Here is a 21802-nt window from a genome sequence, read left to right as displayed (position 1 = left end):
GTTGGTAAATCCTCTCTTTTTTTAACTGCAAATAGTGAAACGTTCCTCATTGTGTCATAGTGGTGCTGAATGTTATATTCTTTGAGCACTGCTTCCTGTTAATGACATAACAAGCATGCAGGTTTTGCATTCAACTCCGTAAACAAATAAAACTTTGCCCACTTTTTCTGGAAAGCTCAGCACTTCACTTCAACCATTTTTTTCTTTTTGACAACATCTTGGTCATTAGGGTGTCACTACTGATCATTCTTATAACAATGTAACAGCAGTGGGGCTTGCGGGGAACCAACTACATCTTATTCAGCCATAGAGCCGTTAGGTTTCACTTTTGGCAGGAACAAAGATATGCATTTTCACCTGTTTTGCTTAGCCTTTGCTCCCCGCAGTGGCAGAATTGCGCATTTCGGTTTTTTCTCTAAAAAAAATCATAACTCGCCACAGGAATGGACTACAAAACATGCTTGTTTTTTTTTTTTAAATTCTCATAATTTTTACTCTTCATGACTGGGCCGGATTGGACCATCTGGCGGACCGAAAATGGCCCACGGGCCGTATGTTTCACACCCCTGCATTAGACCATCAGGGAAATTCTCCTGTGGAAATGCTTCAAGAGAGTTGGCATTGGTGGCATAGGGGATGTCATAGCTGGGCGGGTGAATGGCTTGGAACAATGATGGGTTCTTGGACTGGATGTGGGGACTCTTCCTTGCACAACTTTGCACAGTCTTAGACATTCTAGTTTTAATGCGGTGTCTTTTTGACACAGTGGGCATTGGTGGTATAGTGGTAGCATAGCTGCCTTCCAAGCAGTTGACCTGGGTTCAATTCCCAGCCAATGCATTGATTGCTGATTTTGTTATGTTCAGTAACCTTCTTGTGTCATAGTATTTCATTAAAACATGTAGAATGTCAACGTAAAAAGCCCAATGTCGATCTATGACATGGAAAGCTTAGCTCACACTACTGAAATAATGGCATTTTCGTCTTGTAAGAGAAATCATTCAATGCTGAGAGATGCTTTCATTCATTGGGTTATCTTCTTTAGGATGTGGTCAACACACGAGGTTGGTCTCTCTTTGAAAAATGGTTCAAGATGTGTGTCATTGTAGGTTAAACTAGTGTTTACTTTTGTGTCTACTTTAAAAAGTCAAACAGATGTCCAGATGGATCAGGTAACTCTGCCCCACACATGCTGCTAGTACTCCTGGGCTGATAGTTCAAATGCACATTAATTACTGCATAAACATATACATGGGCAAGTAAATGGCTTGTGCCACTGTGCAACAATGATTGGCTCTTGGACTAGAGGCGGGAACTCTTCCCTGCAGAAATTTGCACAGGCTGGGATAGGGCTGGGCGATATTGGATTTTTCATATCACGATATTGTTTTTTTCATATTGTGCGATAACGATATTAAAAACGATATCAAATAACTATATTTTTCAAAGTAATCTTTATTGCACAAAGTTTTAAAAGACCACAAATAAATTCAAATGTTTGAACTTTCAAGTTTAACAGAGAAATAGACAAAAAATTGACACACAATTATGTCAATATAAAAAAAAGTGCAATAAACTAAAAAAACTCCCAAGAAACTCCTCAGTTTCTTTAAAATGCTCTTCAAGAAATTAAAGAAAGCTTAAAAATAAAATGTTCTTATTTAAATACTTTGTGCAACTTCGAATAGCTTTCAAAGACATGTCAAAAAAGAACAACAGATCAACTTAAATGGCCTCCTATTCTGTGAGGCAACAAATAGGCACCATGGTCAGTGTGATTTCTGCTAAATGAACAAAACAGCCTACAGATTGCGGGCAAGGAAGACTTTTTTGTCGTATGGCGTTACATTGGAAAATGCCGAATGTAAAGACTGCTGCTGCAGCGCAGGTCTTACCGTTGTTTTTGAAGTCTGACATTGAGCATGCTCGAGGGGGTGGTGCTGCTTTAAGTGAGAAAAAAGGTTGGTGGTATTTCCACATTTATTAGGAAGGTATCTTTGGCACAATTTGCAGTAGACTTTTATCCGACTTTAGATAACCGAAAAACGTCCACACGGCGGAACTTTTCGGGCCGGTCCGTTCTACAATGCCTCTTGAACCTTCATCTGCGCCCGCTTGGCTCGAGTTTGTTAACTTCTCTTCAGACGGAACATTCATTTTCTGCAAGTGTTAGGATTTGCAACGCATGCAGATACTAGATTGCATCCTAGCTTGTAAATAAAGTTCACTCTAACTAGACGTGGCGCAGTTTATTCAGTGATTGGTCTAGCCCTGTGATACTTAATTCTGATTGGAAAAGAGGGCGGGTCTTCCGGGGATTTCTCCCGTGTTCATTTAAAACGAAAGTTTATCGCAATAGACTCATTTCACTATCGAAAAAAGGTAATATCGCAATAACAGTAATTATTGTTTTATCGCCCAGCCCTAGGCTGGGAGATTCTACCTTTAATGTGGGGGTAGCATCACTTGAGTGGGCATTGGTGGTATAGTGGTAGCATAGCTGCTTGCCATGCAGTTGACCTGGGTTCAATTCCCAGCCAATGCATTGATTGCTGTTTTTGTTATGTTCTGAGAGATGCTTTTATTCATTGGGTTATCTTCTTTAGGATGTGGTCAACACGCAAGGTTGGTCTCTCTTTGAAAAATGGTTCAGGATGTGTGTCATTGTAGGTTAAACCAGTGTTTCATGCCAGTTTCCTTTTGAACATAGATGATTCCCTGACCGGGAATTGAACCCGGACCGTGGGGGTGAAAGCGCCAAATCCTAGCCATTAGACCATCAGGGAATTTCTCCTGTGGAAATGCTTCAAGAGAGTTGGCATTGGTGGCGTAGGGGATGTAATAGCTGGGCGGGTGAATGGCTTGGGCTACTGTGCAACCATGATGGGTTCTTGGACTAGATGCGGGGACTCTTCCTTGCACAACTTTGCACAGTCTTAGACATTCTAGTTTTGATGCGGTGTCCTTTTGACACAGTGGGCATTGGTGGTATAGTGGTAGCATAGCTGCCTTCCAAGCAGTTGACCTGGGTTCAATTCCCAGCCAATGCATTGATTAGTGTTTTTGAGAATTAAACTTCATGCCAAATATTATTGAAATAAAACCTGTAGAATGTCAACCTGTAATGTCTAATGTTGATCCAAGACATGGAAAACATAGCCCACACACTACTGAAGTGTCGAACTTTCCATCTTCATGTCTATATTGCCAGAGAAATCATTCAATGCTGAGAAATGTTTGCTTCTCTTGGAATCCCTTGTTTAGAATGTGTTCAAATGACAAGGTTGGTTCAAGTCTTAGATAAGTCTCTATTGAAAAGTGGTTTATAATGTGTGTCATTATGTGCATAGGCTAAACTAGGGTTTCAGGTGAGTTCTCCTTTAAACATGGTGGATTCCCTGACCGGGAATTGAACCCAGACCGTGGCGGTGAGAGCACCAAATACTAGCCATTAGACCATCAGGGAAATTCGTGCATGAAGCAAACAACATTTTTAACAGACTACAAGAATTAGCATACGTTGCAAAAGACTGCAATTTTGATGTGGCCTTGTTGTAGATATTTCTGATTTTTGGAACAGTGCCCATTTATTTTTACTGTAGCAAATTTCTTCAGTTTGTTGTGTTGTCCATCTTGCTGCCATTGGGATGTTTGTCTTCTTGACTGCAACATGTGTCTACTTTAAAAAGTCAAACAGATGTCCAGATGGATCAGGTAACTCTGCCCCACACATGCTGCTAGTACTCCTGGGCTGATAGTTCAAATGCACATTAATTACTGCATAAACATATACATGGGCAAGTAAATGGCTTGTGCCACTGTGCAACAATGATGGGCTCTTGGACTAGAGGCGGGAACTCTTCCCTGCAGAAATTTGCACAGGCTGGGAGATTCTACCTTTAATGTGGGGGTAGCATCACTTGTGTGGGCATTGGTGGTATAGTGGTAGCATAGCTGCTTGCCATGCAGTTGACCTGGGTTCAATTCCCAGCCAATTCATTGATTGCTGTTTTTGTTATGTTCAGTAACCTTCTTGTGTCAAAGTATTTCATTAAAACATGTAGAGTGTCAACGTAAAAAGCCCAATGTCGATCTATGACAAGGAAAGCTTAGCTCACACTACTGACATGCTGCTGTTTTCGTCTTGTAAGAGAAATCATTCAATGCTGAGAGATGCTTTCATTCATTGGGTTATCTTCTTTAGGATGTGGTCAACACGCAAGGTTGGTCTCTCTTTGAAAAATGGTTCAGGATGTGTGTCATTGTAGGTTAAACTAGTGTTTCATGCCAGTTTCCTTTTGAACATAGAGGATTCCCTGACCGGGAATTGAACCCGGACCGTGGCGGTGAAAGCGCCAAATCCTAGCCATTAGAACATCAGGGAAATTCTCCGGTGGAAATGCTTCAAGAGAGTTGGCATTGGTAGCATAGGGGATGTCATAGCTGGGCGGGTGAATGGCTTGGGCTACTGTGCAACAATGATGGGTTCTTGGACTGGATGTGGGGACTCTTCCTTGCACAACTTTGCACAGTCTTAGACATTCTAGTTTTAATGCAGTGTCCTTTTGACACAGTGGGCATTGGTGGTATAGTGGTAGCATAGCTGCCTTCCAAGCAGTTGACCTGGGTTCAATTCCCAGCCAATGCATTGATTAGTGTTTTTGAGAATTAAACTTCATGCTAAATATTATTGAAATAAAACCTGTAAAATGTCAACCTGTAATGTCTAATGTTGATCCAAGACATGGAAAACATAGCCCACACACTACTGAAGTGTCGAATTTTCCATTTTCATGTCTATACTGCCAGAGAAATCATTCAATGCTGAGAAATGTTTGCTTCTCTTGGAATCCCTTGTTTAGAATGTGTTCAAATGACAAGGTTGGTTCAAGTCTTAGATAAGTCTCTATTGAAAATTGGTTTATAATGTGTGTCATTATGTGCATAGGCTAAACTAGGGTTTCAGGTGAGTTCTCCTTTAAACATGGTGGATTCCCTGACCGGGAATCGTACCCAGACCGTGGCGGTGAGAGCGCCAAATCCTAGCCATTAGACCATCAGGGAAATTCCTGCATGAAGCAAATAACATTTTTAACAGACTACAAGAATTAGCATACGTTGCAAAAGACTGCAATTTTGATGTGGCCTTGTTGTAGATATTTCTGATTTTTGGAACAGTGCCCATTTATTTTTACTGTAGCAAATTTCTTCAGTTTGTTGTGTTGTTCATCTTGCTGCCATTGGGATGTTTGTCTTCTTGACTGCAACATGTGTCTACTTTAAAAAGTTAAACAGATGTCCAGATGGATCAGGTAACTCTGCCCCACACATGCTGCTAGTACTCCTGGGCTGATAGTTCAAATGCACATTAATTACTGCATAAACATATACATGGGCAAGTAATTTGCTTGTGCCACTGTGCAACAATGATGGGCTCTTGGACTAGAGGCGGGAACTCTTCCCTGCAGAAATTTGCACAGGCTGGGAGATTCTACCTTTAATGTGGGGGTAGCATCACTTGTGTGGGCATTGGTGGTATAGTGGTAGCATAGCTGCTTGCCATGCAGTTGACCTGGGTTCAATTCCCAGCCAATGCATTGATTGCTGTTTTTGTTATGTTCAGTAACCTTCTTGTGTCAAAGTATTTCATTAAAACATGTAGAGTGTCAACGTAAAAAGCCCAATGTCGATCTATGACAAGGAAAGCTTAGCTCACACTACTGAAATGCTGGTGTTTTCGTCTTGTAAGAGAAATCATTCAATGCTGAGAGATGCTTTCATTCATTGGGTTATCTTCTTTAGGATGTGGTCAACACACAAGGTTGGTCTCTCTTTGAAAAATGGTTCAGGATGTGTGTCATTGTAGGTTAAACCAGTGTTTCATGCCAGTTTCCTTTTGAACATAGATGATTCCCTGACCGGGAATTGAACCCGGACCGTGGCGGTGAAAGCGCCAAATCCTAGCCATTAGACCATCAGGGAAATTCTCCGGTGGAAATGCTTCAAGAGAGTTGGCATTGGTAGCATAGGGGATGTCATAGCTGGGCGGGTGAATGGCTTGGGCTACTGTGCAACAATGATGGGTTCTTGGACTGGATGTGGGGACTCTTCCTTGCACAACTTTGCACAGTCTTAGACATTCTAGTTTTAATGCGGTGTCCTTTTGACACAGTAGGCATTGGTGGTATAGTGGTAGCATAGCTGCCTTCCAAGCAGTTGACCTGGGTTCAATTCCCAGCCAATGCATTGATTAGTGTTTTTGAGAATTAAACTTAATGCTAAATATTATTGAAATAAAACCTGTAAAATGTCAACCTGTAATGTCTAATGTTGATCCAAGACATGGAAAACATAGCCCACACACTACTGAAGTGTCGAATTTTCCATCTTCATGTCTATATTGCCAGAGAAATCATTCAATGCTGAGAAATGTTTGCTTCTCTTGGAATCCCTTGTTTAGAATGTGTTCAAATGACAAGGTTGGTTCAAGTCTTAGATAAGTCTCTATTGAAAAGTGGTTTATAATGTGTGTCATTATGTGCATAGGCTAAACTAGGGTTTCAGGTGAGTTCTCCTTTAAACATGGTGGATTCCCTGACCAGGAATTGAACCCGGACCGTGGCGGTGAGAGCGCCAAATCCTAGCCATTAGACCATCAGGGAAATTCCTGCATGAAGCAAACAACATTTTTAACAGACTACAAGAATTAGCATACGTTGCAAAAGACTGCAATTTTGATGTGGCCTTGTTGTAGATATTTCTGATTTTTGGAACAGTGCCCATTTATTTTTACTGTAGCAAATTTCTTCAGTTTGTTGTGTTGTCCATCTTGCTGCCATTGGGATGTTTGTCTTCTTGACTGCAACATGTGTCTACTTTAAAAAGTCAAACAGATGTCCAGATGGATCAGGTAACTCTGCCCCACACATGCTGCTAGTACTCCTGGGCTGATAGTTCAAATGCACATTAATTACTGCATAAACATATACATGGGCAAGTAAATGGCTTGTGCCACTGTGCAACAATGATGGGCTCTTGGACTAGAGGCGGGAACTCTTCCCTGCAGAAATTTGCACAGGCTGGGAGATTCTACCTTTAATGTGGGGGTAGCATCACTTGTGTGGGCATTGGTGGTATAGTGGTAGCATAGCTGCTTGCCATGCAGTTGACCTGGGTTCAATTCCAAGCCAATGCATTGATTGCTGTTTTTGTTATGTTCAGTAACCTTCTTGTGTCAAAGTATTTCATTAAAACATGTAGAGTGTCAACGTAAAAAGCCCAATGTCGATCTATGACAAGGAAAGCTTAGCTCACACTACTGAAATGCTGGCGTTTTCGTCTTGTAAGAGAAATCATTCAATGCTGAGAGATGCTTTCATTCATTGGGTTATCTTATTTAGGATGTGGTCAACACGCAAGGTTGGTCTCTCTTTGAAAAATGGTTCAGGATGTGTGTCATTGTAGGTTAAACCAGTGTTTCATGCCAGTTTCCTTTTGAACATAGATGATTCCCTGACCGGGAATTGAACCCGGACCGTGGGGGTGAAAGCGCCAAATCCTAGCCATTAGACCATCAGGGAATTTCTCCTGTGGAAATGCTTCAAGAGAGTTGGCATTGGTGGCGTAGGGGATGTCATAGCTGGGCGGGTGAATGGCTTGGGCTACTGTGCAACCATGATGGGTTCTTGGACTGGATGCGGGGACTCTTCCTTGCACAACTTTGCACAGTCTTAGACATTCTAGTTTTAATGCGGTGTCCTTTTGACACAGTGGGCATTGGTGGTATAGTGGTAGCATAGCTGCCTTCCAAGCAGTTGACCTGGGTTCAATTCCCAGCCAATGCATTGATTAGTGTTTTTGAGAATTAAACTTCATGCTAAATGTTATTGAAATAAAACCTGTAGAATGTCAACCTGTAATGTCTAATGTTGATCCAAGACATGGAAAACATAGCCCACACACTACTGAAGTGTTGAATTTTCCATCTTCATGTCTATATTGCCAGAGAAATCATTCAAATGCTGAGAAATGTTTGCTTCTCTTGGAATCCCTTGTTTAGAATGTGTTCAAATGACAAGGTTGGTTCAAGTCTTAGATAAGTCTCTATTGAAAATTGGTTTATAATGTGTGTCATTATGTGCATAGGCTAAACTAGGGTTTCAGGTGAGTTCTCCTTTAAACATGGTGGATTCCCTGACTGGGAATCGTACCCAGACCGTGGCGGTGAGAGCGCCAAATCCTAGCCATTAGAGCATCAGGGAAATTCCTGCATGAAGCAAATAACATTTTTAACAGACTACAAGAATTAGCATACGTTGCAAAAGACTGCAATTTTGATGTGGCCTTGTTGTAGATATTTCTGATTTTTGGAACAGTGCCGATTTATTTTTACTGTAGCAAATTTCTTCAGTTTGTTGTGTTGTTCATCTTGCTGCCATTGGGATGTTCGTCTTCTTGACTGCAACATGTGTCTACTTTAAAAAGTCAAACAGATGGATCAGGTAACTCTGCCCCACACATGCTGCTAGTACTCCTGGGCTGATAGTTCAAATGCACATTAATTACTGCATAAACATATACATGGGCAAGTAAATGGCTTGTGCCACTGTGCAACAATGATGGGCTCTTGGACTAGAGGCGGGAACTCTTCCCTGCAGAAATTTGCACAGGCTGGGAGATTCTACCTTTAATGTGGGGGTAGCATCACTTGTGTGGGCATTGGTGGTATAGTGGTAGCATAGCTGCTTGCCATGCAGTTGACCTGGGTTCAATTCCCAGCCAATGCATTGATTGCTGTTTTTGTTATGTTCAGTAACATTCTTTTGTCAAAGTATTTCATTAAAACATGTAGAGTGTCAATGTAAAAAGCCCAATGTCGATCTATGACAAGGAAAGCTTAGCTCACACTACTGAAATGCTGGTGTTTTCGTCTTGTAAGAGAAATCATTCAATGCTGAGAGATGCTTTCATTCATTGGGTTATCTTCTTTAGGATGTGGTCAACACGCAAGGTTGGTCTCTCTTTGAAAAAATGGTTCAGGATGTGTGTCATTGTAGGTTAAACTAGTGTTTCTGGCCAGTTTCCTTTTGAACATAGAGGATTCCCTGACCGGGAATTGAACCAGGACCGTGGCGGTGAAAGCGCCAAATCCTAGCCATTAGACCATCAGGGAAATTCTCCGGTGGAAATGCTTCAAGAGAGTTGGCATTGGTAGCATAGGGGATGTCATAGCTGGGCGGGTGAATGGCTTGGGCTACTGTGCAACAATGATGGGTTCTTGGACTGGATGTGGGGACTCTTCCTTGCACAACTTTGCACAGTCTTAGACATTCTAGTTTTAATGCAGTGTCCTTTTGACACAGTGGGCATTGGTGGTATAGTGGTAGCATAGCTGCCTTCCAAGCAGTTGACCTGGGTTCAATTCCCAGCCAATGCATTGATTAGTGTTTTTGAGAATTAAACTTCATGCTAAATATTATTGAAAGAAAACCTGTAAAATGTCAACATGTAATGTTTAATGTTGATCCAAGACATGGAAAACATAGCCCACACACTACTGAAGTGTCGAATTTTCCATCTTCATGTCTATATTGCCAGAGAAATCATTCAATGCTGAGAAATGTTTGCTTCACTTGGAATCCCTTGTTTAGAATGTGTTCAAATGACAAGGTTGGTTCAAGTCTTAGAAAAGTCTTTATTGAAAAGGGGTTTATAATGTGTGTCATTATGTGCATAGGCTAAACTAGGGTTTCAGGTGAGTTCTCCTTTAAACATGGTGGATTCCCTGACCGGGAATTGAACCCGGACCGTGGCGGTGAGAGCGCCAAATCCTAGCCATTAGACCATCAGGGAAATTCCTGCATGAAGCAAACAACATTTTTAACAGACTACAAGAATTAGCATACGTTGCAAAAGACTGCAATTTTGATGTGGCCTTGTTGTAGATATTTCTGATTTTTGGAACAGTGCCCATTTATTTTTACTGTAGCAAATTTCTTCAGTTTGTTGTGTTGTTCATCTTGCTGCCATTGGGAAGTTTGTCTTCTTGACTGCAACATGTGTCTACTTTAAAAAGTCAAACAGATGTCCAGATGGATCAGGTAACTCTGCCCCACACATGCTGCTAGTACTCCTGGGCTGATAGTTCAAATGCACATTAATTACTGCATAAACATATACATGGGCAAGTAAATGGCTTGTGCCACTGTGCAACAATGATGGGCTCTTGGACTAGAGGCGGGAACTCTTCCCTGCAGAAATTTGCACAGGCTGGGAGATTCTACCTTTAATGTGGGGGTAGCATCACTTGTGTGGGCATTGGTGGTATAGTGGTAGCATAGCTGCTTGCCATGCAGTTGACCTGGGTTCAATTCCCAGCCAATGCATTGATTGCTGTTTTTGTTATGTTCAGTAACCTTCTTGTGTCAAAGTATTTCATTAAAACATGTAGAGTGTCAACGTAAAAAGCCCAATGTCGATCTATGACAAGGAAAGCTTAGCTCACACTACTGAAATGCTGGCGTTTTCGTCTTGTAAGAGAAATCATTCAATGCTGAGAGATGCTTTCATTCATTGGGTTATCTTCTTTAGGATGTGGTCAACACGCAAGGTTGGTCTCTCTTTGAAAAATGGTTCAGGATGTGTGTCATTGTAGGTTAAACTAGTGTTTCATGCCAGTTTCCTTTTGAACATAGAGGATTCCCTGACCGGGAATTGAACCCGGACCGTGGCGGTGAAAGCGCCAAATCCTAGCCATTAGACCATCAGGGAAATTCTCCTGTGGAAATGTTTCAAGAGAGTTGGCGTTGGTAGCATAGGGGATGTCATAGCTGGGCGGGTGAATGGCTTGGGCTACTGTGCAACAATGATGGGTTCTTGGACTGGATGTGGGGACTCTTCCTTGCACAACTTTGCACAGTCTTAGACATTCTAGTTTTAATGCGGTGTCCTTTTGACACAGTAGGCATTGGTGGTATAGTGGTAGCATAGCTGCCTTCCAAGCAGTTGACCTGGGTTCAATTCCCAGCCAATGCATTGTTTAGTGTTTTTGAGAATTAAACTTCATGCTAAATATTATTGAAATAAAACCTGTAAAATGTCAACCTGTAATGTCTAATGTTGATCCAAGACATGGAAAACATAGCCCACACACTACTGAAGTGTCGAATTTTCCATCTTCATGTCTATATTGCCAGAGAAATCATTCAATGCTGAGAAATGTTTGCTTCTCTTGGAATCCCTTGTTTAGAATGTGTTCAAATGACAAGATTGGTTCAAGTCTTAGATAAGTCTCTATTGAAAAGTGGTTTATAATGTGTGTCATTATGTGCATAGGCTAAACTAGGGTTTCAGGTGAGTTCTCCTTTAAACATGGTGGAGTCCCTGACCGGGAATTGAACCCGGACCGTGGCGGTGAGAGCGCCAAATCCTAGCCCTTAGACCATCAGGGAAATGCCTGCATGAAGCAAACAACATTTTTAACAGACTACAAGAATTCGCATACGTTGCAAAAGACTGCAATTTTGATGTGGCCTTGTTGTAGATATTTCTGATTTTTGGAACAGTGCCCATTTATTTTTACTGTAGCAAATTTCTTCAGTTTGTTGTGTTGTTCATCTTGCTGCCATTGGGATGTTTGTCTTCTTGACTGCAACATGTGTCTACTTTAAAAAGTCAAACAGATGTCCAGATGGATCAGGTAACTCTGCCCCACACATGCTGCTAGTACTCCTGGGCTGATAGTTCAAATGCACATTAATTACTGCATAAACATATACATGGGCAAGTAAATGGCTTGTGCCACTGTGCAACAATGATGGGCTCTTGGACTAGAGGCGGGAACTCTTCCCTGCAGAAATTTGCACAGGCTGGGAGATTCTACCTTTAATGTGGGGGTAGCATCACTTGTGTGGGCATTGGTGGTATAGTGGTAGCATAGCTGCTTGCCATGCAGTTGACCTGGGTTCAATTCCCAGCCAATGCATTGATTGCTCTTTTTGTTATGTTCGGTGACCTTCTTGTGTCAAAGTATTTCATTAAAACATGTAGAGTGTCAACGTAAAAAGCCCAATGTCGATCTATGACAAGGAAAGCTTAGCTCACACTACTGAAATGCTGGCGTTTTCGTCTTGTAAGAGAAATCATTCAATGCTGAGAGATGCTTTCATTCATTGGGTTATCTTCTTTAGGATGTGGTCAACACGCAAGGTTGGTCTCTCTTTGAAAAATGGTTCAGGATGTGTGTCATTGTAGGTTAAACTAGTGTTTCATGCCAGTTTCCTTTTGAACATAGAGGATTCCCTGACCGGGAATTGAACCCGGACCGTGGCGGTGAAAGCGCCAAATCCTAGCCATTAGACCATCAGGGAAATTCTCCTGTGGAAATGCTTCAAGAGAGTTGGCATTGGTGGCATAGGGGATGTCATAGCTGGGCGGGTGAATGGCTTGGGCTACTGTGCAACAATGATGGGTTCTTGGACTGGATGTGGGGACTCTTCCTTGCACAACTTTGCACAGTCTTAGACATTCTAGTTTTAATGCGGTGTCCTTTTGACACAGTGGGCATTGGTGGTATAGTGGTAGCATAGCTGCCTTCCAAGCAGTTGACCTGGGTTCAATTCCCAGCCAATGCATTGATTAGTGTTTTTGAGAATTAAACTTCATGCTAAATATTATTGAAATAAAACTTGTAGAATGTCAACCTGTAATGTCTAATGTTGATCCAAGACATGGAAAACATAGCCGACACACTACTGAAGTGTCGAATTTTCCATCTTCATGTCTATATTGCCAGAGAAATCATTCAATGCTGAGAAATGTTTGCTTCTCTTGGAATCCCTTGTTTAGAATGTGTTCAAATGACAAGGTTGGTTCAAGTCTTAGATAAGTCTCTATTGAAAAGTGGTTTATAATGTGTGTCATTATGTGCATAGGCTAAACTAGGGTTTCAGGTGAGTTCTCCTTTAAACATGGTGGATTCCCTGACCGGGAATTGAACCCGGACCGTGGCGGTGAGAGCGCCAAATCCTAGCCATTAGACCATAGGGAAATTCCTGCATGAAGCAAACAACATTTTTAACAGACTACAAGAATTAGCATACGTTGCAAAAGACTGCAATTTTGATGTGGCCTTGTTGTAGATATTTCTGATTTTTGGAACAGTGCCCATTTATTTTTACTGTAGCAAATTTCTTCAGTTTGTTGTGTTGTTCATCTTGCTGCCATTGGGATTTTTGTCTTCTTGACTGCAACATGTGTCTACTTTAAAAAGTCAAACAGATGTCCAGATGGATCAGATAACTCTGCCCCACACATGCTGCTAGTACTCCTGGGCTGATAGTTCAAATGCACATTAATTACTGCATAAACATATACATGGGCAAGTAAATGGCTTGCGCCACTGTGCAACAATGATGGGCTCTTGGACTAGAGGCGGGAACTCTTCCCTGCAGAAATTTGCACAGGCTGGGAGATTCTACCTTTAATGTGGGGGTAGCATCACTTGTGTGGGCATTGGTGGCATAGTGGTAGCATAGCTGCTTGCCATGCAGTTGACCTGGGTTCAATTCCCAGCCAATGCATTGATTGCTGATTTTGTTATGTTCAGTAACCTTCTTGTGTCAAAGTATTTCATTTAAACATGTAGAGTGTCAACGTAAAAAGCCCAATGTCGATCTATGACAAGGAAAGCTTAGCTCACACTACTGAAATGCTGGCGTTTTCGTCTTGTAAGAGAAATCATTCAATGCTGAGAGATGCTTTCATTCATTGGGTTATCTTCTTTAGGATGTGGTCAACACGCAAGGTTGGTCTCTCTTTGAAAAATGGTTCAGGATGTGTGTCATTGTAGGTTAAACTAGTGTTTCATGCCAGTTTCCTTTTGAACATAGAGGATTCCCTGATCGGGAATTGAACACGGACCGTGGCGGTGAAAGCGCCAAATCCTAGCCATTAGACCATCAGGGAAATTTTCCTGTGGAAATGTTTCAAGAGAGTTGGCGTTGGTAGCATAGGGGATGTCATAGCTGGGCGGGTGAATGGCTTGGGCTACTGTGCAACAATGATGGGTTCTTGGACTGGATGTGGGGACTCTTCCTTGCACAACTTTGCACAGTCTTAGACATTCTAGTTTTAATGCGGTGTCCTTTTGACACAGTAGGCATTGGTGGTATAGTGGTAGCATAGCTGCCTTCCAAGCAGTTGACCTGGGTTCAATTCCCTGCCAATGCATTGTTTAGTGTTTTTGAGAATTAAACTTCATGCTAAATATTATTGAAATAAAACCTGTATAATGTCAACCTGTAATGTCTAATGTTGATCCAAGACATGGAAAACATAGCCCACACACTACTGAAGTGTTGAATTTTCCATCTTCATGTCTATATTGCCAGAGAAATCATTCAATGCTGAGAAATGTTTGCTTCTCTTGGAATCCCTTGTTTAGAATGTGTTCAAATGACAAGGTTGGTTCAAGTCTTAGAAAAGTCTCTATTGAAAAGTGGTTTATAATGTGTGTCATTATGTGCATAGGCTAAACTAGGGTTTCAGGTGAGTTCTCCTTTAAACATGGTGGATTCCCTGACCAGGACTTGAACCCGGACCGTGCCGGTGAGAGCGCCAAATCCTAGCCCTTAGACCACAGGGAAAAGCTGCATGAACCAAACAACATTTTTAACAGACTACAAGAATTCGCATACGTTGCAAAAGACTGCAATTTTGATGTGGCCTTGTTGTAGATATTTCTGATTTTTGGAACAGTGCCCATTTATTTTTACTGTAGCAAATTTCTTCAGTTTGTTGTGTTGTTCATCTTGCTGCCATTGGGATGTTTGTCTTCTTGACTGCAACATGTGTCTACTTTAAAAAGTCAAACAGATGTCCAGATGGATCAGGTAACTCTGCCCCACACATGCTGCTAGTACTCCTGGGCTGATAGTTCAAATGCACATTAATTACTGCATAAACATATACATGGGCAAGTAAATGGCTTGTGCCACTGTGCAACAATGATGGGCTCTTGGACTAGAGGCGGGAACTCTTCCCTGCAGAAATTTGCACAGGCTGGGAGATTCTACCTTTAATGTGGGGGTAGCATCACTTGTGTGGGCATTGGTGGTATAGTGGTAGCATAGCTGCTTGCCATGCAGTTGACCTGGGTTCAATTCCCAGCCAATGCATTGATTGCTCTTTTTGTTATGTTCAGTGACCTTCTTGTGTCAAAGTATTTCATTAAAACATGTAGAGTGTCAACGTAAAAAGCCCAATGTCGATCTATGACAAGGAAAGCTTAGCTCACACTACTGAAATGCTGGCGTTTTCGTCTTGTAAGAGAAATCATTCAATGCTGAGAGATGCTTTCATTCATTGGGTTATCTTCTTTAGGATGTGGTCAACACGCAAGGTTGGTCTCTCTTTGAAAAATGGTTCAGGATGTGTGTCATTGTAGGTTAAACTAGTGTTTCATGCCAGTTTCCTTTTGAACATAGAGGATTCCCTGACCGGGAATTGAACCCGGACCGTGGCGGTGAAAGCGCCAAATCCTAGCCATTAGACCATCAGGGAAATTCTCCTGTGGAAATGCTTCAAGAGAGTTGGCATTGGTGGCATAGGGGATGTCATAGCTGGGCGGGTGAATGGCTTGGGCTACTGTGCAACAATGATGGGTTCTTGGACTGGATGTGGGGACTCTTCCTTGCACAACTTTGCACAGTCTTAGACATTCTAGTTTTAATGCGGTGTCCTTTTGACACAGTGGGCATTGGTGGTATAGTGGTAGCATAGCTGCCTTCCAAGCAGTTGACCTGGGTTCAATTCCCAGCCAATGCATTGATTAGTGTTTTTGAGAATTAAACTTCATGCTAAATATTATTGAAATAAAACTTGTAGAATGTCAACCTGTAATGTCTAATGTTGATCCAAGACATGGAAAACATAGCCCACACACTACTGAAGTGTCGAATTTTCCGTCTTCATGTCTATATTGCCAGAGAAATCATTCAATGCTGAGAAATGTTTGCTTCTCTTGGAATCCCTTGTTTAGAATGTGTTCAAATGACAAGGTTGGTTCAAGTCTTAGATACGTCTCTATTGAAAAGTGGTTTATAATGTGTGTCATTATGTGCATAGGCTAAACTAGGGTTTCAGGTGAGTTCTCCTTTAAACATGGTGGATTCCCTGACCGGGAATTGAACCCGGACCGTGGCGTTGAGAGCGCCAAATCCTAGCCATTAGACCATAGGGAAATTCCTGCATGAAGCAAACAACATTTTTAACAGACTACAAGAATTAGCATACGTTGCAAAAGACTGCAATTTTGATGTGGCCTTGTTGTAGATATTTCTGATTTTTGGAACAGTGCCCATTTATTTTTACTGTAGCAAATTTCTTCAGTTTGTTGTGTTGTTCATCTTGCTGCCATTGGGATGTTTGTCTTCTTGACTGCAACATGTGTCTACTTTAAAAAGTCAAACAGATGTCCAGATGGATCAGGTAACTCTGCCCCACACATGCTGCTAGTACTCCTGGGCTGATAGTTCAAATGCACATTAATTACTGCATACACATATACATGGGCAAGTAAATGGCTTGCGCCACTGTGCAACAATGATGGGCTCTTGGACTAGAGGCGGGAACTCTTCCCTGCAGAAATTTGCACAGGCTGGGAGATTCTACCTTTAATGTGGGGGTAGCGTCACTTGTGTGGGCATTGGTGGTATAGTGGTAGCATAGCTGCTTGCCATGCAGTTGACCTGGGTTCAATTCCCAGCCAGTGCATTGATTGCTGTTTTTGTTATGTTCAGTAACCTTCTTGTGTCAAAGTATTTCATTAAAACATGTAGAGTGTCAACGTAAAAAGCCCAATGTCGATCTATGACAAGGAAAGCTTAGCTCAAAATAGTGAAATGCTGGCGTTTTCGTCTTGTAAGAGAAATCATTCAATGCTGAGAGATGCTTTCATTAATTGGGTTATCTTCTTTAGGATGTGGTCAACACGCAAGGTTGGTCTCTCTTTGAAAAATGGTTCAGGATGTGTGTCATTGTAGGTTAAACTAGTGTTTCATGCCAGTTTCCTTTTGAACATAGAGGATTCCCTGACCGGGAATTGAACCCGGACCGTGGCGGTGAAAGCGCCAAATCCTAGCCATTAGACCATCAGGGAAATTTTCCTGTGGAAATGTTTCAAGAGAGTTGGCGTTGGTAGCATAGGGGATGTCATAGCTGGGCGGGTGAATGGCTTGGGCTACTGTGCAACAATGATGGGTTCTTGGACTGGATGTGGGGACTCTTCCTTGCACAACTTTGCACAGTCTTAGACATTCTAGTTTTAATGCGGTGTCCTTTTGACACAGTGGGCATTGGTGGTATAGTGGTAGCATAGCTGCCTTCCAAGCAGTTGACCTGGGTTCAATTCCCTGCCAATGCATTGATTAGTGTTTGTGAGAATTAAACTTCATGCTAAATATTATTGAAATAAAACCTGTAAAATGTCAACCTGTAATGTCTAATGTTGATCCAAGACATGGAAAACATAGCCCACACACTACTGAAGTGTCGAATTTTCCATCTTCATGTCTATATTGCCAGAGAAATCATCCAATGCTGAGAAATGTTTGCTTCTCTTGGAATCCCTTGTTTAGAATGTGTTCAAATGACAAGGTTGGTTCAAGTCTTAGATAAGTCTCTATTGAAAAGTGGTTTATAATGTGTGTCATTATGTGCATAGGCTAAACTAGGGTTTCAGGTGAGTTCTCCTTTAAACATGGTGGATTCCCTGACCGGGACTTGAACCCGGACCGTGGCGGTGAGAGCGCCAAATCCTAGCCCTTAGACCATCAGGGAAATGCTGCATGAACCAAACAACATTTTTAACAGACTACAAGAATTCGCATACGTTGCAAAAGACTGCAATTTTGATGTGGCCTTGTTGTAGATATTTCTGATTTTTGGAACAGTGCCCATTTATTTTTACTGTAGCAAATTTCTTCAGTTTGTTGTGTTGTTCATCTTGCTGCCATTGGGATGTTTGTCTTCTTGACTGCAACATGTGTCTACTTTAAAAAGTCAAACAGATGTCCAGATGGATCAGGTAACTCTGCCCCACACATGCTGCTAGTACTCCTGGGCTGATAGTTCAAATGCACATTAATTACTGCATAAACATATACATGGGCAAGTAAATGGCTTGCGCCACTGTGCAACAATGATGGGCTCTTGGACTAGAGGCGGGAACTCTTCCCTGCAGAAATTTGCACAGGCTGGGAGATTCTACCTTTAATGTGGGGGTAGCATCACTTGTGTGGGCATTGGTGGTATAGTGGTAGCATAGCTGCTTGCCATGCAGTTGACCTGGGTTCAATTCCCAGCCAATGCATTGATTGCTGTTTTTGTTATGTTCAGTAACCTTGTGTCAAAGTATTTCATTAAAACATGTAGAGTGTCAACGTAAAAAGCCCAATGTCGATCTATGACAAGGAAAGCTTAGCTCACACTACTGAAATGCTGGCGTTTTCGTCTTGTAAGAGAAATCATTCAATGCTGAGAGATGCTTTCATTCATTGGGTTATCTTCTTCAGGATGTGGTCAACACGCAAGGTTGGTCTCTCTTTGAAAAATGGTTCAGGATGTGTGTCATTGTAGGTTAAACTAGTGTTTCATGCCAGTTTCCTTTTGAACATAGAGGATTCCCTGACCGGGAATTGAACCCGGACCGTGGCGGTGAAAGCACCAAATCCTAGCCATTAGACCATCAGGGAAATTCTCCTGTGGAAATGCTTCAAGAGAGTTGGCATTGGTGGCATAGGGGATGTCATAGCTGGGCGGGTGAATGGCTTGGGCTACTGTGCAACAATGATGGGTTCTTGGACTGGATGTGGGGACTCTTCCTTGCACAACTTTGCACAGTCTTAGACATTCTAGTTTTAATGCGGTGTCCTTTTGACACAGTGGGCATTGGTGGTATAGTGGTAGCATAGCTGCCTTCCAAGCAGTTGACCTGGGTTCAATTCCCAGCCAATGCATTGATTAGTGTTTTTGAGAATTAAACTTCATGCTAAATATTATTGAAATAAAACTTGTAGAATGTCAACCTGTAATGTCTAATGTTGATCCAAGACATGGAAAACATAGCCCACACACTACTGAAGTGTCGAATTTTCCATCTTCATGTCTATATTGCCAGAGAAATCATTCAATGCTGAGAAATGTTTGCTTCTCTTGGAATCCCTTGTTTAGAATGTGTTCAAATGACAAGGTTGGTTCAAGTCTTAGATAAGTCTCTATTGAAAAGTGGTTTATAATGTGTGTCATTATGTGCATAGGCTAAACTAGGGTTTCAGGTGAGTTCTCCTTTAAACATGGTGGATTCCCTGACCGGGACTTGAACCCGGACCGTGGCGGTGAGAGCGCCAAATCCTAGCCCTTAGACCATCAGGGAAATGCTGCATGAACCAAACAACATTTTTAACAGACTACAAGAATTCGCATACGTTGCAAAAGACTGCAATTTTGATGTGGCCTTGTTGTAGATATTTCTGATTTTTGGAACAGTGCCCATTTATTTTTACTGTAGCAAATTTCTTTAGTTTGTTGTGTTGTCTATCTTGCTGCCATTGGGATGTTTGTCTTCTTGACTGCAACATGTGTCTACTTTAAAAAGTCAAACAGATGTCCAGATGGATCAGGTAACTCTGCCCCACACATGCTGCTAGTACTCCTGGGCTGATAGTTCAAATGCACATTAATTACTGCATAAACATATACATGGGCAAGTAAATGGCTTGTGCCACTGTGCAACAATGATGGGCTCTTGGACTAGAGGCGGGAACTCTTCCCTGCAGAAATTTGCACAGGCTGGGAGATTCTACCTTTAATGTGGGGGTAGCATCACTTGTGTGGGCATTGGTGGTATAGTGGTAGCATAGCTGCTTGCCATGCAGTTGACCTGGGTTCAATTCCCAGCCAATGCATTGATTGCTGTTTTTGTTATGTTCAGTAACCTTGTGTCAAAGTATTTCATTAAAACATGTAGTGTCAACGTAAAAAGCCCAATGTCGATTTATGACAAGGAAAGCTTAGCTCACACTACTGAAATGCTGGCGTTTTCGTCTTGTAAGAGAAATCATTCAATGCTGAGAGATGCTTTCATTCATTGGGTTATCTTCTTTAGGATGTGGTCAACACGCAAGGTTGGTCTCTCTTTGAAAAATGGTTCAGGATGTGTGTCATTGTAGGTTAAACTAGTGTTTCATGCCAGTTTCCTTTTGAACATAGAGGATTCCCTGACCGGGAATTGAACCCGGACCGTGGCGGTGAAAGCGCCAAATCCTAGCCATTAGACCATCAGGGAAATTCTCCTGTGGAAATTTTTCAAGAGAGTTGGCATTGGTAGCATAGGGGATGTCATAGCTGGGCGGGTGAATGGCTTGGGCTACTGTGCAACAATGATGGGTTCTTGGACTGGATGTGGGGACTCTTCCTTGCACAACTTTGCACAGTCTTAGACATTCTAGTTTTAATGCGGTGTCCTTTTGACACAGTGGGCATTGGTGGTATAGTGGTAGCATAGCTGCCTTCCAAGCAGTTGACCTGGGTTCAATTCCCAGCCAATGCATTGATTAGTGTTTTTGAGAATTAAACTTCATGCTAAATATTATTGAAATAAAACTTGTAGAATGTCAACCTGTAATGTTTAATGTTGATCCAAGACATGGAAAACATAGCCCACACACTACTGAAGTGTCGAATTTTCCATCTTCATGTCTATATTGCCAGAGAAATCATTCAAATGCTGAGAAATGTTTGCTTCTCTTGGAATCCCTTGTTTAGAATGTGTTCAAATGACAAGGTTGGTTCAAGTCTTAGATAAGTCTCTATTGAAAAGTGGTTTATAATGTGTGTCATTATGTGCATAGGCTAAACTAGGGTTTCAGGTGAGTTCTCCTTTAAACATGGTGGATTCCCTGACCAGGAATTGAACCCGGACCGTGGCGGTGAGAGCGCCAAATCCTAGCCATTAGACCATCAGGGAAATTCCTGCATGAAGCAAACAACATTTTTAACAGACTACAAGAATTAGCATACGTTGCAAAAGACTGCAATTTTGATGTGGCCTTGTTGTAGATATTTCTGATTTTTGGAACAGTGCCCATTTATTTTTACTGTAGCAAATTTCTTCAGTTTGTTGTGTTGTTCATCTTGCTGCCATTGGGATGTTTGTCTTCTTGACTGCAACATGTGTCTACTTTAAAAAGTCAAACAGATGTCCAGATGGATCAGGTAACTCTGCCCCACACATGCTGCTAGTAATCCTGGGCTGATAGTTCAAATGCACATTAATTACTGCATAAACATATACATGGGCAAGTAAATGGCTTGTGCCACTGTGCAACAATGATGGGCTCTTGGACTAGAGGCGGGAACTCTTCCCTGCAGAAATTTGCACAGGCTGGGAGATTCTACCTTTAATGTGGGGGTAGCATCACTTGTGTGGGCATTGGTGGTATAGTGGTAGCATAGCTGCTTGCCATGCAGTTGACCTGGGTTCAATTCCCAGCCAATGCATTGATTGCTGTTTTTGTTATGTTCAGTAACCTTCTTGTGTCAAAGTATTTCATTAAAACATGTAGAGTGTCAACGTAAAAAGCCCAATGTCGATCTATGACAAGGAAAGCTTAGCTCACACTACTGAAATGCTGGCGTTTTCATCTTGTAAGAGAAATCATTCAATGCTGAGAGATGCTTTCATTCATTGGGTTATCTTCTTTAGGATGTGGTCAACACGCAAGGTTGGTCTCTCTTTGAAAAA

General features: G+C 41.8%; 41 non-coding genes across 41 annotated transcripts; 24 read left to right on the top strand and 17 right to left on the bottom strand.

Moving 5' to 3' along the window:
* The first annotated feature begins 769 nt into the window (after window positions 1–769).
* Window positions 770–840, top strand: trnag-ucc (transfer RNA glycine (anticodon UCC)). The gene has a single exon. It is a non-coding gene; the product is annotated as a tRNA-Gly (tRNA).
* A 1634-nt stretch (window positions 841–2474) lies between these two features.
* Window positions 2475–2545, top strand: trnag-gcc (transfer RNA glycine (anticodon GCC)). Its single transcript has one exon. It is a non-coding gene; the product is annotated as a tRNA-Gly (tRNA).
* Window positions 2546–2714: 169 nt separating this feature from the next.
* On the bottom strand, window positions 2715–2786 carry trnae-uuc (transfer RNA glutamic acid (anticodon UUC)). Its single transcript has one exon. It is a non-coding gene; the product is annotated as a tRNA-Glu (tRNA).
* A 193-nt stretch (window positions 2787–2979) lies between these two features.
* Window positions 2980–3050, top strand: trnag-ucc (transfer RNA glycine (anticodon UCC)). The gene has a single exon. It is a non-coding gene; the product is annotated as a tRNA-Gly (tRNA).
* A 1262-nt stretch (window positions 3051–4312) lies between these two features.
* trnae-cuc (transfer RNA glutamic acid (anticodon CUC)) lies at window positions 4313–4384 on the bottom strand. Its single transcript has one exon. It is a non-coding gene; the product is annotated as a tRNA-Glu (tRNA).
* Window positions 4385–4577: 193 nt separating this feature from the next.
* On the top strand, window positions 4578–4648 carry trnag-ucc (transfer RNA glycine (anticodon UCC)). The gene has a single exon. It is a non-coding gene; the product is annotated as a tRNA-Gly (tRNA).
* An 878-nt stretch (window positions 4649–5526) lies between these two features.
* Window positions 5527–5597, top strand: trnag-gcc (transfer RNA glycine (anticodon GCC)). The gene has a single exon. It is a non-coding gene; the product is annotated as a tRNA-Gly (tRNA).
* Window positions 5598–5910: 313 nt separating this feature from the next.
* trnae-uuc (transfer RNA glutamic acid (anticodon UUC)) lies at window positions 5911–5982 on the bottom strand. Its single transcript has one exon. It is a non-coding gene; the product is annotated as a tRNA-Glu (tRNA).
* Window positions 5983–6175: 193 nt separating this feature from the next.
* On the top strand, window positions 6176–6246 carry trnag-ucc (transfer RNA glycine (anticodon UCC)). Its single transcript has one exon. It is a non-coding gene; the product is annotated as a tRNA-Gly (tRNA).
* A 344-nt stretch (window positions 6247–6590) lies between these two features.
* Window positions 6591–6662, bottom strand: trnae-cuc (transfer RNA glutamic acid (anticodon CUC)). Its single transcript has one exon. It is a non-coding gene; the product is annotated as a tRNA-Glu (tRNA).
* Window positions 6663–7508: 846 nt separating this feature from the next.
* On the bottom strand, window positions 7509–7580 carry trnae-uuc (transfer RNA glutamic acid (anticodon UUC)). Its single transcript has one exon. It is a non-coding gene; the product is annotated as a tRNA-Glu (tRNA).
* Window positions 7581–7773: 193 nt separating this feature from the next.
* On the top strand, window positions 7774–7844 carry trnag-ucc (transfer RNA glycine (anticodon UCC)). Its single transcript has one exon. It is a non-coding gene; the product is annotated as a tRNA-Gly (tRNA).
* An 871-nt stretch (window positions 7845–8715) lies between these two features.
* Window positions 8716–8786, top strand: trnag-gcc (transfer RNA glycine (anticodon GCC)). Its single transcript has one exon. It is a non-coding gene; the product is annotated as a tRNA-Gly (tRNA).
* A 314-nt stretch (window positions 8787–9100) lies between these two features.
* Window positions 9101–9172, bottom strand: trnae-uuc (transfer RNA glutamic acid (anticodon UUC)). The gene has a single exon. It is a non-coding gene; the product is annotated as a tRNA-Glu (tRNA).
* A 193-nt stretch (window positions 9173–9365) lies between these two features.
* trnag-ucc (transfer RNA glycine (anticodon UCC)) lies at window positions 9366–9436 on the top strand. The gene has a single exon. It is a non-coding gene; the product is annotated as a tRNA-Gly (tRNA).
* Window positions 9437–9780: 344 nt separating this feature from the next.
* On the bottom strand, window positions 9781–9852 carry trnae-cuc (transfer RNA glutamic acid (anticodon CUC)). The gene has a single exon. It is a non-coding gene; the product is annotated as a tRNA-Glu (tRNA).
* Window positions 9853–10314: 462 nt separating this feature from the next.
* trnag-gcc (transfer RNA glycine (anticodon GCC)) lies at window positions 10315–10385 on the top strand. Its single transcript has one exon. It is a non-coding gene; the product is annotated as a tRNA-Gly (tRNA).
* Window positions 10386–10698: 313 nt separating this feature from the next.
* On the bottom strand, window positions 10699–10770 carry trnae-uuc (transfer RNA glutamic acid (anticodon UUC)). Its single transcript has one exon. It is a non-coding gene; the product is annotated as a tRNA-Glu (tRNA).
* Window positions 10771–10963: 193 nt separating this feature from the next.
* On the top strand, window positions 10964–11034 carry trnag-ucc (transfer RNA glycine (anticodon UCC)). Its single transcript has one exon. It is a non-coding gene; the product is annotated as a tRNA-Gly (tRNA).
* A 344-nt stretch (window positions 11035–11378) lies between these two features.
* On the bottom strand, window positions 11379–11450 carry trnae-cuc (transfer RNA glutamic acid (anticodon CUC)). Its single transcript has one exon. It is a non-coding gene; the product is annotated as a tRNA-Glu (tRNA).
* A 462-nt stretch (window positions 11451–11912) lies between these two features.
* On the top strand, window positions 11913–11983 carry trnag-gcc (transfer RNA glycine (anticodon GCC)). The gene has a single exon. It is a non-coding gene; the product is annotated as a tRNA-Gly (tRNA).
* A 313-nt stretch (window positions 11984–12296) lies between these two features.
* Window positions 12297–12368, bottom strand: trnae-uuc (transfer RNA glutamic acid (anticodon UUC)). The gene has a single exon. It is a non-coding gene; the product is annotated as a tRNA-Glu (tRNA).
* Window positions 12369–12561: 193 nt separating this feature from the next.
* Window positions 12562–12632, top strand: trnag-ucc (transfer RNA glycine (anticodon UCC)). Its single transcript has one exon. It is a non-coding gene; the product is annotated as a tRNA-Gly (tRNA).
* Window positions 12633–13509: 877 nt separating this feature from the next.
* On the top strand, window positions 13510–13580 carry trnag-gcc (transfer RNA glycine (anticodon GCC)). The gene has a single exon. It is a non-coding gene; the product is annotated as a tRNA-Gly (tRNA).
* A 578-nt stretch (window positions 13581–14158) lies between these two features.
* On the top strand, window positions 14159–14229 carry trnag-ucc (transfer RNA glycine (anticodon UCC)). The gene has a single exon. It is a non-coding gene; the product is annotated as a tRNA-Gly (tRNA).
* An 876-nt stretch (window positions 14230–15105) lies between these two features.
* On the top strand, window positions 15106–15176 carry trnag-gcc (transfer RNA glycine (anticodon GCC)). The gene has a single exon. It is a non-coding gene; the product is annotated as a tRNA-Gly (tRNA).
* A 313-nt stretch (window positions 15177–15489) lies between these two features.
* Window positions 15490–15561, bottom strand: trnae-uuc (transfer RNA glutamic acid (anticodon UUC)). The gene has a single exon. It is a non-coding gene; the product is annotated as a tRNA-Glu (tRNA).
* Window positions 15562–15754: 193 nt separating this feature from the next.
* trnag-ucc (transfer RNA glycine (anticodon UCC)) lies at window positions 15755–15825 on the top strand. Its single transcript has one exon. It is a non-coding gene; the product is annotated as a tRNA-Gly (tRNA).
* Window positions 15826–16702: 877 nt separating this feature from the next.
* On the top strand, window positions 16703–16773 carry trnag-gcc (transfer RNA glycine (anticodon GCC)). Its single transcript has one exon. It is a non-coding gene; the product is annotated as a tRNA-Gly (tRNA).
* Window positions 16774–17086: 313 nt separating this feature from the next.
* trnae-uuc (transfer RNA glutamic acid (anticodon UUC)) lies at window positions 17087–17158 on the bottom strand. The gene has a single exon. It is a non-coding gene; the product is annotated as a tRNA-Glu (tRNA).
* Window positions 17159–17351: 193 nt separating this feature from the next.
* On the top strand, window positions 17352–17422 carry trnag-ucc (transfer RNA glycine (anticodon UCC)). The gene has a single exon. It is a non-coding gene; the product is annotated as a tRNA-Gly (tRNA).
* A 344-nt stretch (window positions 17423–17766) lies between these two features.
* Window positions 17767–17838, bottom strand: trnae-cuc (transfer RNA glutamic acid (anticodon CUC)). The gene has a single exon. It is a non-coding gene; the product is annotated as a tRNA-Glu (tRNA).
* Window positions 17839–18299: 461 nt separating this feature from the next.
* trnag-gcc (transfer RNA glycine (anticodon GCC)) lies at window positions 18300–18370 on the top strand. Its single transcript has one exon. It is a non-coding gene; the product is annotated as a tRNA-Gly (tRNA).
* A 310-nt stretch (window positions 18371–18680) lies between these two features.
* Window positions 18681–18752, bottom strand: trnae-uuc (transfer RNA glutamic acid (anticodon UUC)). The gene has a single exon. It is a non-coding gene; the product is annotated as a tRNA-Glu (tRNA).
* A 193-nt stretch (window positions 18753–18945) lies between these two features.
* trnag-ucc (transfer RNA glycine (anticodon UCC)) lies at window positions 18946–19016 on the top strand. Its single transcript has one exon. It is a non-coding gene; the product is annotated as a tRNA-Gly (tRNA).
* Window positions 19017–19360: 344 nt separating this feature from the next.
* On the bottom strand, window positions 19361–19432 carry trnae-cuc (transfer RNA glutamic acid (anticodon CUC)). The gene has a single exon. It is a non-coding gene; the product is annotated as a tRNA-Glu (tRNA).
* Window positions 19433–19893: 461 nt separating this feature from the next.
* trnag-gcc (transfer RNA glycine (anticodon GCC)) lies at window positions 19894–19964 on the top strand. Its single transcript has one exon. It is a non-coding gene; the product is annotated as a tRNA-Gly (tRNA).
* A 308-nt stretch (window positions 19965–20272) lies between these two features.
* Window positions 20273–20344, bottom strand: trnae-uuc (transfer RNA glutamic acid (anticodon UUC)). Its single transcript has one exon. It is a non-coding gene; the product is annotated as a tRNA-Glu (tRNA).
* A 193-nt stretch (window positions 20345–20537) lies between these two features.
* Window positions 20538–20608, top strand: trnag-ucc (transfer RNA glycine (anticodon UCC)). The gene has a single exon. It is a non-coding gene; the product is annotated as a tRNA-Gly (tRNA).
* Window positions 20609–20953: 345 nt separating this feature from the next.
* trnae-cuc (transfer RNA glutamic acid (anticodon CUC)) lies at window positions 20954–21025 on the bottom strand. Its single transcript has one exon. It is a non-coding gene; the product is annotated as a tRNA-Glu (tRNA).
* Window positions 21026–21487: 462 nt separating this feature from the next.
* On the top strand, window positions 21488–21558 carry trnag-gcc (transfer RNA glycine (anticodon GCC)). Its single transcript has one exon. It is a non-coding gene; the product is annotated as a tRNA-Gly (tRNA).
* Window positions 21559–21802: the final 244 nt, after the last annotated feature.

The sequence above is a fragment of the Oryzias latipes genome, chromosome 1, assembly GCF_053564925.1.
Source record: "Oryzias latipes strain Hd-rR chromosome 1, Olatipes_Hd-rR_3.1".
NCBI classification, from domain to species: domain Eukaryota; kingdom Metazoa; phylum Chordata; class Actinopteri; order Beloniformes; family Adrianichthyidae; genus Oryzias; species Oryzias latipes.
Note: the sequence above shows the minus strand (reverse complement) of the source record. Positions and strands in the feature narration are given on the sequence as shown.